Source organism: Manacus vitellinus, unplaced genomic scaffold (assembly GCF_001715985.3).
Source record: "Manacus vitellinus isolate BGI_N305 unplaced genomic scaffold, ASM171598v3 scaffold_54_pilon, whole genome shotgun sequence".
NCBI classification, from domain to species: domain Eukaryota; kingdom Metazoa; phylum Chordata; class Aves; order Passeriformes; family Pipridae; genus Manacus; species Manacus vitellinus.
Window position 1 is genome coordinate 2,181,010 of NW_021940645.1, and position 15,141 is coordinate 2,196,150.

Genomic DNA, 15,141 nt, shown 5'->3' on the forward strand with positions numbered 1-15,141 from the left:
AGCTAAATATCCCCTGGGATAATACACATGCTATCCAGCAAACATTTGGTTTACTTTTCTGAGGAAAAGTCCTTCGATGGGAAAACCTGTCCAGTCAGAAATGCTTGCAAGTGTGAGAGTGCTTACAGCAGGAGAGATCACTCCTGCCTCCTATTTTTTTTCTGAGTGTAATATCATTCAGTTTGACATAGTTTTAAATCAATGAGGATGATAATTAAATATTCTGTTTTAAAAATGAAAAATTGATTTTAAGCAGGAGGATATTTCAATAAGGTCAGTAGGGGCATGGCAATGAGTAAATCACCTTTTGTTCACAGTTTACAAAATCTCTGTCACAATAACTTAGATTTGTAAGCATTTGTAAATCCAGTTTCCCCCAAGGGAAAAGTGGTATTCAGGGTTTTTTCCTAGAAAAAGAGGAGGCTGGCTCTGCTGCTTATATCAATAAGCATTGATTGAGTTCAAAGGAGCTCTGAGGATTTACACCTCTGAAAGTGCGGGCCAGGAGATGACTTTGAGACACCTCTAACTGCAGCCTGTTCTTCTTGTTGCCTCTGATACCACAGAGTTCATTCAGATGGTGCAATTTGGTGTCCTCTCTGCCCCTGCACAGATAGCAAAGGCACCACTTAGCACCTTGCTAAGTGAAAAGATGTGCCCAGTGGTCCTCGGCTAAAACTCTACCCTCTACTCCACTGGTCTTTGGCTCAATCATAGCCACACTGTTTTGCTGCCTGTCTGCCACTTACTCCTTCAGTAGCGACCAGCAGGTATGGGCTGCTCGATCCTGAAATCCAGCCATGGGGAATGTGTGTGGCTTACTTCCTGTAAGCCTGTGCTGGTAGGTTCTCAGCTTTCTGACCCATCTGAAACTGCCACAAAGCATAGATGTGATTTGATGAGGTGGGGAGGTATGAAGAGCTGTAGGATTCCCATGTTCCCAACAATTTTAAGTGTTACAATAAAGAGCAGTCTCTCACTGGGTCTGGACAGCAAGGTCATGCACCTGGAAGGAACTGACTGGGAAGATGACTGATGGCTGTCTTCTCAGGGTGGTTCCTAAGCTGTTTTCTTCAGAGAGACAGAACCTGTTGGGATGTATTCATTTCCCATGATAAACCCTCAGCACAGCCCAAGGGTCAATGAGAGACTCTCTGAGCTCTCTGAGCTACCAACTCTGCTGTTGGTAATAGATGCTGAAAGCTATTTCTCATCCATGTTGCTATCCTGTCCCTTGAGATCGGTGAATTATATGGCATTTCTTACACACACAAAACTGGATCTAAGTTCTGGTAACTCCTGCAGCAAGGAAAACATACTTCTCTGTTTCTCTTGGACATTTGCTCAGATCTAACAGCCGTGGCTGTACAGCAATGTACTGTTCATCAAACTGAATTTACAAATCAGTGAGAATAAGGGGTAACAACCCAGGTCCAGATTTTCATGAAGAAGACTCAGCCTTACCTTTTCTGGCTTACCTATTTCCAGTTTTATCACTAAAGTCACTAAGTTTGTTCTATGTTTTCCTAAAAACTGTTTTTCTGTGGTCACAGTGAAAGTGAATTTCAGATTTTGTGAACTTCCATTCAACTAATTAGACAGAAGTGGTTCTAGAAAGAGATTTCTTTTTATCCTAGATGGCTTAAGAAACTGAGGATCAGTAATAGAAAGTTGTAGATATTGGCTTCAGAGAATATTGTGATTCTTGAAGAAATCTGAGTGAAGCTGATGGATTTAGAAATGCTGAGTATTAGCAGCGTCATATTCATACTATCTCTGTACCTGTTCTGCAAGTGCAGAAGGCAGGGATGGAGATGTTTTCTTTTTCTCTAGAAGGTTGGGCAGGAGAAAACTCTAAATGCAACTTTTCTAAAACTTCAGTGATTTTGCAGCATGGGGAAAGCAGATGAGAGAGGAAAGGTCGTACCCTCTTAGCTTATTTTAGCTGACTTGGATCTGCAGCCAGTAGGACATGAGTACAAATAAACCTGGTGTTACAGGGAAGCAGAGTAGGAATTGCCTCTGAAAGAGGAGCTGGGCAGAAATCCCAGCCAGAGACTACTTGAACTGATTGACTTGTGCAGTTAAAACCTGAATTAACACGAATAATGAACACTAGATGAGAAAGCTGTTCTTGGGAACAGCACTGACTAACCTACATTTTAAACCTACAGTGCACTCCTGTCTTCATTGGACTCCTGATAATTTCTTCCTTGCTTTATCATACCGTGAAAAATGTTTAACTTTTCCTACCTAAACACACACACGTACACTTGAAAATTGAAATAGTCTCCCGAAGTTCTTTCTTCCAAACTAGACGTGTTGTTCAGCTTTCTGAAGCACTTGGTGGCCACTTGAGAGTTTAAGTGCTTACATATGGAAGTGGATTTCCAGCTCTGCCAGCCGTCAGTGAGTTGGAGGTGTGGGGTGGAGGTGTGTGCACCCTCTTATCACTGGGGTGCATCCTCCCCACGTCGAGGAACAATCATACAAGGTGACCTCTTTGTGACACGGGGGCTCATTTAATTTCAGCAGTTGCTCACATGCAACAGAGCCAAGCGTGGCTCCTGGGGAATTCTGTTGACTTCAGTAGATTTACCGTGGTGTAAATCAGGAGCCAAGTGACAGGAGAAGCCCATATGTTCTCCTGGAGTGCTGATTACAGGGGAAAGGAGCTGGATCAGAAGAAAATGATTGCACCCAGATTGTTTTCAATGTTTTAATGACTAGCTTAAGGCAGCAAATAAAAACAGAATCAGAGGTGATTTATATTTATGCTGAAATCTAAACAGGTCTGGCCCTAGGCATTTGCATTTGTCTCTGTCTAACACTGTGGCTGACTTCAGACCTCTTGGACTGCAAGAACTGCTGAAAGAGTGAAGTTGAAAGCTACTTGTGTAAGTCAGTGTCAAAATTCTTGGAGACAATATAAAGGACAGGAGGTGGTGTGCATGTATGGGAAGAATTGGGTGGCAGAGGAAGAATACTAGAATTGCAGGGAAAGAAAGCACTGCTGTTCATGGAAAATACTATTTTTTTCTTTTTATTATTTTCTTTTTTTTTCCCTTTTGCTAGTTTCAGCCCCAATTCCCTGATTAGCAATACCTACTCTGACAGATCTATCTCATTGAAATCAAGAATTATTGGACCATTCCCCCAGGACTCGGGTGTCTTATGTGTTGTATCTACTCCAGAGCTTCAGCTGAGTGGGAGGGGAAAAAGGGCTAAGACTTTAAACATGACTGAAAACTTTTGCAGCCTGTCCTGAGATTTCTTTTTTTACTGCCTTCTCAAAGTCCCCAGACAGAAGGCTGGTTCTAGAGTAAGAGCAGCATCAGGCCTCACACATAGCCAGAGCCAACCAACATCTAGGGCAGCACATTGTTAGTAGAAGGGAAAAGACCATGACCTGGAGCCCCATAAAGTAAGGCTTGTTGCAGCTATTAAGGGAGAAGCTGAGGTGTTTGGAAGAGCAGCCACTGGTATATATTAATAGGAAAGAAGCACTCTCTAAGTGCTTACCATTGCACCTCATCTTTCTTTGGTAGCAGGAGCAACCTACCAGATTCTCTTTGTTGCAGCTTTGTCACTCCAAAGTTTAGTTTTGCTTACAATTCTGGAAAAACCTTTGGCTGTGTCTGGCAATGAGGCTGAGGATCACAGCTGTTAGATCAGCAGGCTGGGTCTCAGTTCACCCTGTTTGGGTATCTCAATGTCCTTTGGGATTGTGAAACTGAGAAATGCTGTAGTCAGACCCCCTGAAAAGGGAAAGAGGGCCCTTGCTATATAGGCAGTGAGGCTGCAGCAAAATGTGCATATTAAATGGTATGTGCTTTATACACAGCACAGCCTCTCTTACATTCAAATTCACCTAAATGAAATGGTGAAGTCTGTTCTTCCTCACCCACTCAGTGATGTGGTGTAGGTGTTTCGGTGACACACGGAGTTCATTACACCATTTCACAGCTTCTCGCTAATGCATGCCACAGTAGAAATCTCATTCATGGATGACACTGATCTTATCACAGATATTGATTCATCAGCCAAGGCTAGGAGCTTTAATGATGAGTCTTTCCTACACAGCTCTTTGATGGCTCTGATGTCTGGTATCAGTGGAATAAGCTGGTGTTGGCTGATGTAGGGTAGGTGGTCTCAGTGGAGGCTTTTTTTTTCAACTGAGGGTTCCCTGTGGATCTGTGAGGACTTGATGTGTGGGTTTGGATTAGCTATTCTGCTTCAAAGGGATTCTCAATTTCTTTTTCCAGCAGTTTCTGCTGAACTATAAGTGTCTATTATGAAACAGCAGATCAAAATGGGGAGAGTGAGGTGAACTGCTGATACTTGCTGGTTGTGATTGGAATTACTCTTCCAAATGAAATCTGTCATTAATAAATTCCATTTTTAAAACTTAGTCCTGGAAACTGGAGTTTGGAATGTATTGGAACAAAGAACACTGAGGAAGGGAAAGTTAACTAGTTTAAAGCTTTCCAGTTTCGTGTTCATTAGTCTGTTTTCATTCTGTTTGGGGAATGTGGGGAAAAGCAAAGGCTGGAATTCCTGTTGAACTGGGAAATTCATAGGGACCACAAGACATTTTAGTTGCTTAAGCTTTGTGAGATTTCCAAGGTTCAGTTAGAAAACTATAGGCCATTTCAGGAAAGAATCACTGTTAATCGTCCTCAGACTTCTGCAGGAGGGTTGAGTACTTGATGCATTTCTGTTCGTTCATCTACTTCTTGCAATTATAGTGTATATATATATAAATCTTTGTGAACAGGTAAGCAATGTCCTGTGGCAACAGTCTATTCTCTTCAATACTGTTAAATATATATAAAGCCATGCAGCAGCCCACATCAGAAAAGTGGAGGACACAGACTCGGAGAGAGAGATGTAAGGGACAGCACCATCTGCTTTGTTGACAGCCACTTGTGCAGAAAGGACAAGGCACTGATTAATTTGTCAAGGACTCACCTGAAGAGCTGTGAAAGAAGTCTGATAGGTGTGTGCACAATGCACAAGGGGTGTGGGGGGCAATGAGATGGCTGTCAAGACGAGAGAAGGGTGATTCGACCTTTCAAAATGGGTATTTGGACATCTCGTTTGGAGAATGGGGAAAAAGGCATTAAGTGACACAGCTTGGCTGCAAGACAGCGATGGAAGTTGGAAGTTGTTGCTGAGTAGCAGAACACGAGTACAGTAGTATTCATGGGGCACAATCAGATATGAAAAAGAAAGCGCAGCTGGCTGCTAACCCTTGGTTGTGTTCACGTTTTTGGGTTTGGTTTTTTTGTTTGTTTGTTTGTTTTGGTTGTCTGGTTGGTTAAGTTTTTTGTTTGGGTTTTTTTAATATATATTTTTTTCTTTCACTGAAACCTATGTGGACAAAGGCCTGCTAATCTCCACTAATTGCTTTCAGGCTCAGTGTACAAAGGTCTAAAAGAGCCAGCAGGATGAGTGACTGCCAGGGAGAGGCAATGGAAGGATAGGACATACCAGTGGTCAATGGGAGAGCTTTCAAGCTGCAGATTCCACTCTGGGCTTTTACTTCAGGCTCTGACTTATCTGAAAACCATGTTTGCCGTGTAGGCAAGTTGTGTAATTAAGCAAATTAAAACCAGTCTAGAGGCATTTTGTGACTGTCAGCCTGGCTAACAAAGACAAAAGTGCTTCTTTCTCAGGAAATCTGTAACAAAGAAGAATTATCTTCTTACAATTGGTGCCAGTAATTTAGATCAAAAGAGAAGAACGATCAAATATGGATGGGAAAGATTCACAAAAGAATTTTTGAAGGGAAGGGAGTTTCAAGCAGATTAGTAATGATCTCATAACTTTTATCAATTATCTGGAAATCACCTGTGAAAGAGACCTGAAAGATGATGACTGATGTTAACCTTTTGGGCAATTCAAAGTTCTCTATTTATGGTATTAGTTCCCTACGGATCAACAAAAAATAACAGGTGAAGACCCCTGACTCACAGGTCTTATTACAGCTGGACAGTTTATGACAAGGGTCTGTTGCTGAAATAAGTCCATCTGACATATCACATTTGAGTCCTCTAGAGAAGCTTCTTCGTGAGGGCAAAGAAGAAAGAAAGAATTCTCTTCCATCCTCAGCACTGCATTTTTGGTAATAAAGAGATTAATACTGCATCCTCTTACAGAGATATGTATATACAAAAAAGGAGAGTAAAATAGTAATTATTACTCAGTTTTTAAGGACTTCATACTAAGACTGAGTGTACAGAGTTCTCAAGACAGGACGCTTTGAACTGGTTGTGTACCTTCCTCAAGTCTAATCCAGTTCACTAGTAGTAACTGTGAGAAAGATGAGGAAGGGAGAGTATTTGAGGATCTACTGCTCTGGAATGCTCACACATTCATTGCCAATGATTGGCAATGTGGATAATGAGAAGAGACATTAATCACAGAAAAGGTATACATTAAAGGAAACTTCCAATTTTGCTGCCAATTTTAAAGGCATGGGATGCTTAATGAAATGGAGAATTCCATTTTGAACTTGTTGGGAGCAACCCAACAGACCAATGCAGTCTGATCTTCCATGGACAGGCAAAGAGGGACTGAGGCACAGATCCCTTTCACTTCTGCACAAAATCTTTACTAATCCTTTGGTTACAAGAAAGATTTGTCTCAGTCATAAACTCCTACTTAGACTTCTGAAATACTACCCAGCTGCAGGATTGACATTGGACCTGTGGAGACAGACCTCTGCCAAAGTATAATTGCAGGATTGGGGACTTATGTTAATCAGAAGTCTGTTCCCAAATCTGTAGAAACCATGGAAAGACTCCCAGTAATTTCAGCGGCTTTGGCTTAGACTTTCATTTGTGCTTCAGCTAATATGTATCAGAGAGAGTTCTAACTGCCCAGGCTGGTAGGTTTTAAGATGTTAGTGTCCACCTCCTTCCAGGTTATAAGCAGATTCATGTCACTTGAGAAAACACAATTCCATAAATATGAGTCCTGGCTATAAAAAATTCATCTTAGGATAAATGTGTTTTTCTTGCTGATTTTTTCACTTTTCCATCATTTACAGCTCTGCAAAGCCTTTGTGAAAATTGCTTTCTAGCACCACATAGATTTCTTGCTTCCTCTGAACCACCACAAGTAAGGATATAAGGCAGAGAAGGTCTGGAAGTGAATCTGAAAGAAAGACAGAACAGTCTTCTTACTTCAAGCCTTACCCTGACCTGGGGTCTCTGTGGACAGACCTCACTGGCTTCAAGATCAGGTTCTGTCTGGTTAATCAATGCAGAAAGTCTGAAGGGAGCTTATTTCATGAGCATTACTTTTGAAAAGATTTTCTCTCTCACCCACTTCACCATTCTTGACTTCTTCCCCTCTACTGCTGACTCAAGAAGGTCTCCTCTTTGGATTCCATAAGCACAAGCAAGATTGGTTTCTTCACCCCCCCTTTTCCTATCCCTCTTCATATTTCTCACAGCTCATGCTTTTCTTCCCACTTTCCCTCTTCTCTTTATAAAAAGCCAAAATGCGTAAAAACCAAAAGCAGCAACGTGGAAAATAAAGTGGTAAAAAGCATCTTATATTTTTGTGGAGGAGACGGGAGATCTGTGTGCTAGAACAGCTACTGAAAAATATATGCTGGTCACCTGGTAAGCACAGTATTGAGAAATAGATACAGGTATTTCAGTAGTTGCTTAGCTCTAGGCAGAATCTGAATTTTGAGTGAAGGAAAAAAAGTTATTATCTCTGGAAACATGAGGGAGAAGGAGTCATATTCCCAAGCCATGCCAACAGAGAGGTACAGTGCTGCCCTGACAAGGTTCTAGCTCTCACCAGTGATCCTCAGGGCTCTCACCACCTCTGTAAAATAGTACTATCTGTTCTCTCTTTTTCTGAAGAAGCACAATGGAAAACTCTGCATATTTTCCTAGACCCTACAGAGTTGCAGAATAGTGGCCTCTGCCTTTGTAGAGTGCTCCAAGCACACCCAGCAATTGCTGCAGATGAATGATGACATTAAGCTACATAGTAGGAGGAAAACTGATGTTACTGGGCAATATTTTAGAGGCATTTTTAAATAATCTGCAGAGAGTGGGTTTAATTTTAGGTTTATTTCTGCGTAGTTTGGGTTTGGTTTTTGGTTTGGTTGGGTTTTGGGTAGTTTTGTTGTTCTTGTTTTGGTTTGGGATATTTTTTTGTGGCTGTTTTTCTTAAACTTTTCTTGTTATTTTTCTTTCTCGTGCTTAATGAAATTTTGGCTGGTAAACTGCCTCATGAGACATCCCAGACAATTCACCCTGTGTTTTGTGTGCTATCAAAATATATGGATCCAGCCTGTGCAGCTGCTTGCTGTCAGGTTCATTACATCCTGAGCAGCCATGCCCCCAAGTGATTTCTGCTGAGCCTCTCCTCATTCATTGTGGGAGATGACAGATTCTGCAGAGAGAGCAGCTGAAGCTCACAGAGGTGGGAGTGGAGCTGCCTGATTGATTGTCCACAGAGGACAGGTAGGCACTGAGCTGGTCTGCAGGGAAGTCATGCCTAGAAGGATGCAACAGGCAGTTGGGTTTTGTCTTTCTCTGGAGCATTTCATTCCTGGATAATGCATGCTTTGTTTTGCCTTTGTACCAGATGATACACTGACAATGGCTATGGATTTTTAAATATTTATTTTCTTTTGTTTCACATGTGTTCCTAGAAATTGGAGAGGAAAATGATGCTGTGATCTTCAGACAAAGCCAGTTTGTCCTCTCCATAAAAGCTTAGTATGTTTTACTGCATCCAGTGTTAAATAATCTAGAAGTACCATTACAAATAATTACGCCTTGGTGCCTTATCACCTCAAACAAGGAAGTGAGAGGGTGGACTTTCAGAGAACAATTCTCCTAAATACACTTGTATAACCCCACATGTTCAGGGAATTATTGCTGCCTTAAAAGAGTCAGTTGATGATTGCAGTTAGGCAGTGAGCATGGCACATGCATGTGAGCTGTGCAATTTGCTGCTCAGCGCCCTGTCTTGGAGCACACGTGGTACCCCTGTGATCCAGGGGACAAGAACTGCCACAGAGTTCTGTACTTGTGCCTGGATTTAATATACAGAACTTTTCCAGCAGGGAAAGTTGGCATGGGTGCAACATCTAGTACCTTGCTGTGAATAGGTGGCATCTCTTACCTTAGACAGCAATGTTGTTGGTTGTTGCACTGTTACACTCCACAACTACTGTGAGGATATGGGCCAGTGGCACCAGTAGTGACCCCATGGTGGGAAGTACCATGAGGAGGACACCTGGATCTGGGCCAGCATTGCAAAAGCTTCTGGGCAAGGCTGATGATTTAAGTTTCCCTGGAGCAGCACATGGTGTGACTTGACTTCTAGTGCTGGTATTAAAGCCCAGCTCTCTCCACATGGCAGGATTTTTAAATGACAGATGCATGTGCTTCTATGAAAATTATTGCCTTATTTTCCTAAACCTTGGCTAAGTGGAGCTTGTCAGGTGAACAGTCAAAAAGAAAGGCACAAGAAGAACTGCTGTCATGAAGTTACCATTTACAAAGCGTGTCTGAATCTGTACACAGTTCATCTGGGCAGCTGATGATTTAAGATCATAGTTCAGTGTAAAATGACAGAATTTGGACAAAGTTTAATAATAGTCTGGCACCTACAGATAGGGGCAGGGAAATGTGAATGTAGATTCTGACATTAAGGGAAAAAACACAGTGTTTAGCACATCTGAGCACTAGGGTCAAGTATTTTCCTGTCTCCTACTCTATTACAGCATTAAGGTTTTTAAGTGCAGTGAAAACAAGTACCTGGTCACAGAAAGGTTCTCTGAGCTCTGCCTTTGTGATCCTGAGCTGAGTTACGTGGCAGAACCCAGAGTTACTCAACATTGTATTGAATCCCCAGCAGAGATTTGAGCTGATGGCAGTTGTGTTTGTAAGCTTAGAAGTGCTCTTTTACGTCATCCTGCACATAAGAAACCCGAGAAAATAACACTCAGAAGAGATCATGGGGAATCCTTCCTTCCCATAGGAAAGATCTCATGAACTAGGCGGAGTAACTCTGATCTTCACTTTGGCACTGGCAGAGGGGAACTGCCAAATTAAAAGCATTTCAGATGCAGTGTGCCCTAACTTCCACCTGGGCTGGAATGGCTGTTTAGCACAATATGGAGTCAGGTGCAATTTAAAGCCTCTAAACCAGAAACTTGGAAGTTCCCTTTCCCAATTTCCTACTGCATGCAGCTCCCCAGATGGCTTTGGCATAGAAGCATGTTAGGCCAGATCCAGTTCTGCCTCTGCCCCTTCTCTGTAGCAAATACACAAATCCAAATTATTGTTCTGGTAGCTGTTGGGGGGGGTTGTGATTGGTTTTGTTTTGGTTTTTTGTTTGTTTGTTTGTTTTGTGTTTTGGGGGTTTTTTTGTTGTTTGGTTTTGGTTTTTTCAGTTGTGGGTTTTTTTGGGGGGGGCAGGAGAGGTTGTTGTTGTTGAGGTTTGGTTTTGGGGGTTTTTTTTGATGAGGAGGGAGGATTGGGGGTTGGATTTTTTTCTTTTTTGTCCTCTTAGGCTATCTGACATCCTGCATTTTTCTGCATAGTTGTTCCTCATGTCTAGATGTGTTTTAGTAAATTCATTACTGCCCTTCCTGTTTTGGCAGCTGCAAGGAGTCTGTCTCCCTCACTCCTCAAAATAATAATTGCTTTTGGAAAGAAAGTTCATATTGTTTACTTTATAGCTATCCATTGCATCTACCTTGTCATTCAATTATATGCCTTCTGCTTAAATCTGGGTTAGTGGCAGCTCTTACCTTGAATACTTTGGTCACCTTTAATGTGATAACAAATTGCTGATTATCAAAGAAGCATTAGCACTTATTTAGACTCCCACACATGCTCAATCTAGATTAGGGTATGTGAGAAATAAAATGAAGGCAAGAGAATGGTTGGCTCCTTAATCAGTATGCTATTAAACAACAGAACACAACCCATTCAGTGCCCATTACTGAAAAAAAAAAATTAAAAAGGGGCATAATTGAATATTTAATATGATACATGTGATGGAATGGACATCTGGAAAAAAGCTAATGTTATAGCCTATCATGTTCTAAAATAACCAAAGGAGAAGGCAAGTGAAGAGTGTGTTTCCTATAATGGTTATAGGAAGGGATGAAAATTTGCCTTTTGCTTCTGACCATTTGCCTTTATGGAGATTTCTGTCTGTCCATTGACTGTTACTGTCCAACTGTAACATGGCCATAGTAACACTTAAATCATTTACTACACCAGCTCAAATGACCCAGTCATAGAGTACTTGGGATTTTTTTCTCAGTTTTTCCATCCAAATGAATAACAGTGTTGTCTTTTCAGTTCTGTATCCCTGTGTTGTTTTTTTTTTCTTGAGGACATCTTAAATTGAAGTTTATATTTAAGACATGATTCTGCTTTCAAGTCTCCAAGTTAATCTCTAAGAATGATCATTCTAGGACAGCAATTCCTGTTCCTTTGATTCTATTCTATGTCTTGGAATTTTTCTTAAACTTTATTTTTGCAGTCAGAAACTCATGTAAGGATTTCTTCTTATAAAACCACACATTTTTAGTTTTATACAAAACATCTGAAGAACATTAACAGCAGGGTATATAGATGCTAGGAAAACAAAGAAACTTGCAAAATAAACTCTCTGCTCTGGTGGTTGATATGCAGATAAGGAAAACAGATAATGTTTTTTGAATTATTAGTTTAAGAATGAGTTTTAAGGCTTTGTTTGGAATTAGTTTTGGAGGCACTCCTCTTTGCTTCTAACTTGCCACAGAACAGTACTAACTCTTTCTCCTGTATTTTTTTTTTCCTGTCTGAAAGAGCAGAAAGAGGCACTTCTATTTATTTATAATCTCTTAAACTGAGATACATAGCTTGGTGTTCTTGGCAGATTGCATAAAAGACCCATATATGAACCAATAAAGAAATGCTCCCAGATTGATTAGGCACTGGATAAGACTTGGGCAGAGGAGAGCTGGCCCAAATCCATTTTAAGTTAGGAGCAGGTCTGAGTTATGCTTCATCTCTGCCTGTCTTTTCCTGCCTGCAGCTGTAGTCCATAGAAGCTGTTGTCTAGGATACAGGCAGGCTTAGTTCACTCAGCTCATGTTTTAAGTGCAGGAAGAAGGATGGTTTGGGGGCTAAAGCATGACTAATGCAGACATCCATGTGGCATTTAACAAGTCATTTATTGTAATCAGAGCTGCCCTTATCTTACAGGTGGGAAAGTGTGTGTTATTTAGGAGGCACCTTGAAAAAGCAGTAATAGAGACCATAACAGGTGTGAGAGAGAGAGAACAGACTGACATCTGCATCTTACAACTACATCCTTCTATATTATGTATTGGTGTTGCAGGTCTGAGAGGGGGGATAAGATCTTCCAGTTAATTTGCTTACTTCACTCAAGTTTAAAACTTCTTCTTCAAGCTTCCCTTCCTACCATCCTGGATAGTCCTAGGGACCAGAGAAGCTACAGACAGTCTCCATGCACTGTCCTGGGCTGCAGGACATATGCATCTAGATCTGTGGCCATCCACCATGAATGGGTGAGAACTAGAAAGCCGTGTGGTTCTTAGGCTGTCCTCACTGAGCAGCTTTCCCTGGCAGTGGTGACACAGCCAGCAAGCAAGGGGGAGGAAGGTTCATGTTTTTCTTTTTACAGGCTTCTGGAGTTTCCTTGGTAGGTGATTATGGTGAGGAAGCAGGAGCCCACCACTTCCTGCTTGCTTCTGCCAAGGAGTATCACTGAGGTTCTGCTAAGACCACTTCCATTAGGAGACCCTTCACTTAAGAAAATGAAATCTCCTATGTCACAGAACCTCATAAAATTACTAAAAGGTGCTACTGCAGGCGATTGATTTGGAGACATGGGATTTTTCCAAAAAGTTGCTGTGTTCAGGTTAGATATGTAGGGGCTTATGCAAGTCAGCCTTTCCCTTCCTCTGTTGCAGTAGTTTTCTATGGAATGAAAAACAAACTTCAAAGCAATTAGCAAGTGTCTCTGGAAAGTGGTGGTCTGCCTCTCAAGAACAGGTATACAGGAAGGATCTGGTAAGACTTTCTCTCTCTGCACTACAGAGCTTTAATCAACATCCTGCACAGGGAAAACTGCAGGGAGAACTCTGTTTATATTATTTTCTCCATTGCTCTAAGGAGTGGCAAGGAAAAAAAGAGCAAACAACAAATCCCCAATAATCACAGGTCATAAATTCTTCATCATGTGAATGGCCCTTAGGTAGGTACATCCACCCAGGGAGGTATGTGACAGCTTCTAGGCACAAACTACTGCCCTCTATGCAGCCTACAAATTGCTGTGTACACTAGCTAATACTTGGCTGATGGGCTGGGCTGGTTAACTGGAAAGTACTCTTGACTAAAAACAGGCCATTTTTCTCCTTCAAAGCAGATGTATTTTCTCATCACCACGTTTCATAGTAATTCAGTGACACAGAGTTTGCTGTGCCAGCATCATTTTCCCTAGCTGTTTGATAACCGTGCTCTGAACCAGAGCTGCAGAGTATCTCATTATTCTGCTCCAAAGGCAGGAGAGGAGGGTTAGATGTGAAGAAAAACATCTGTTCCTGAGCATGTCATAAGTAAGGTTATACTGCCAACTGCAGTATAGTATCCGGGATACTGCAGTCAGTATCCCTGCAGCAGCAGGTGTAGGAGAGGAATGAAAGCAGATGAAAGAAAAATCAAGATGGGAAAACCTCATTGACTTTTTTTCTGCAGCACTGAGTTTAACCTGAGTTTAATATCACTTGAATTTAAAATATTCAGGAGCTGCTGCTTGCTAATCCATTTGCAGAGTTGGATGAAAGCTCCTGTTATATTTTGAGTGTTTGCAAAAATCAAAAAGAGTTAACTCTAGAGGAGTCTCTCCTCATGTTTGTTCCCCAGTGCCTCAGAAAGGAGACCATTGACTCACATGTCAATGAGGGAAGTCAGACCATTTTGAAATGTTGTGAAAGCAGCATCTGAGGAGAGCTGCACTGCTGTGAGAGGCTGAAATGTCCTTCCAAGCAGCACAGGTACCGAAAGCATAGGGAAGAAAAACGCAGAGCATAATGTCTTGCAAAGACACACGAGGTGTGGATCAGCTTTCTTAGTACAAAATCTGGAGTCTGGGGTTTGTTCTTTGTGGTGCTGCTGTCTCTGTCTGTTGTGATTTGGTCATCCAGTCCCAGATATGCAGAAGTAGCAGGTCAGAGAGGCCTTGGGGAAAAGACTGACGGGATAGCACTGCCATCAGCTGGCACTGCTGACAGGTCCCTGCTAGGGACCAACAAATCTTGAGGCAGAGAAAATCAATAGGCACTGCTGAAATGTTTGGGTTTTGCCTTTTTGTCTCTTGTTTCTCACCATTTTCTCTGGGGTACAGGTCTGGTCTTAACCTGCTAGCTATGAAAATCCTCGGAAGTGCTTGGATATGACACTAGGTCTCTCCAGCTTCTCTGCATATATCACATTTAATTTAAAATAAATTTCTAATGGGAATATTTGACATAACATTTTTCAGCTGGCAGAGCATTGCCCACCACATGCTGTGGCTTGCTTTCTGGAAGGTAGTACCACAGGAGAGCCTGAAAATTACTTTCTTGTAATGGGACTGCCTTCTCTTCACTAGGTTTGCATTGATTTTTCTATCATTTTCAGCCAGGAGTTAGAGGACATTTTACTCTTGCCACTCCAGCATCTGAAAAGGTAAAGCAGTCTGCCTGTGGTATTGTAGTGACTATTTCAGCGTGGCTAGAGTTAGTTGAAAAACAGTATTTCAAAGGTGTTCTATGGATGACTTTGTTTTTCAGCTGCCTCTTTTAAAAACATAAAAAATATAATAAATTATAAAAAAATTATAAAAGGGAGACTAGGGAAAATGTGGGCACTCTCTGAAAGGAAATGGGAGACTTTAAACTGAAGGAGGGTAGGTTTAGGTCAGATATAAGTGAGAAATTCTTCACCATGAAGGTGGTGAGGCACTGGAACAGGTTTCTCAGAGAAACTGTGGATGCCCCATCCCTGGAAGTGTTCAAGGCCAGGCTGGACGGGGCTTTGAGCAACCTGTCTAGTGAAAGGTGTCCCCACCCATGGCAGGGATTTGGAACTAGAGAAT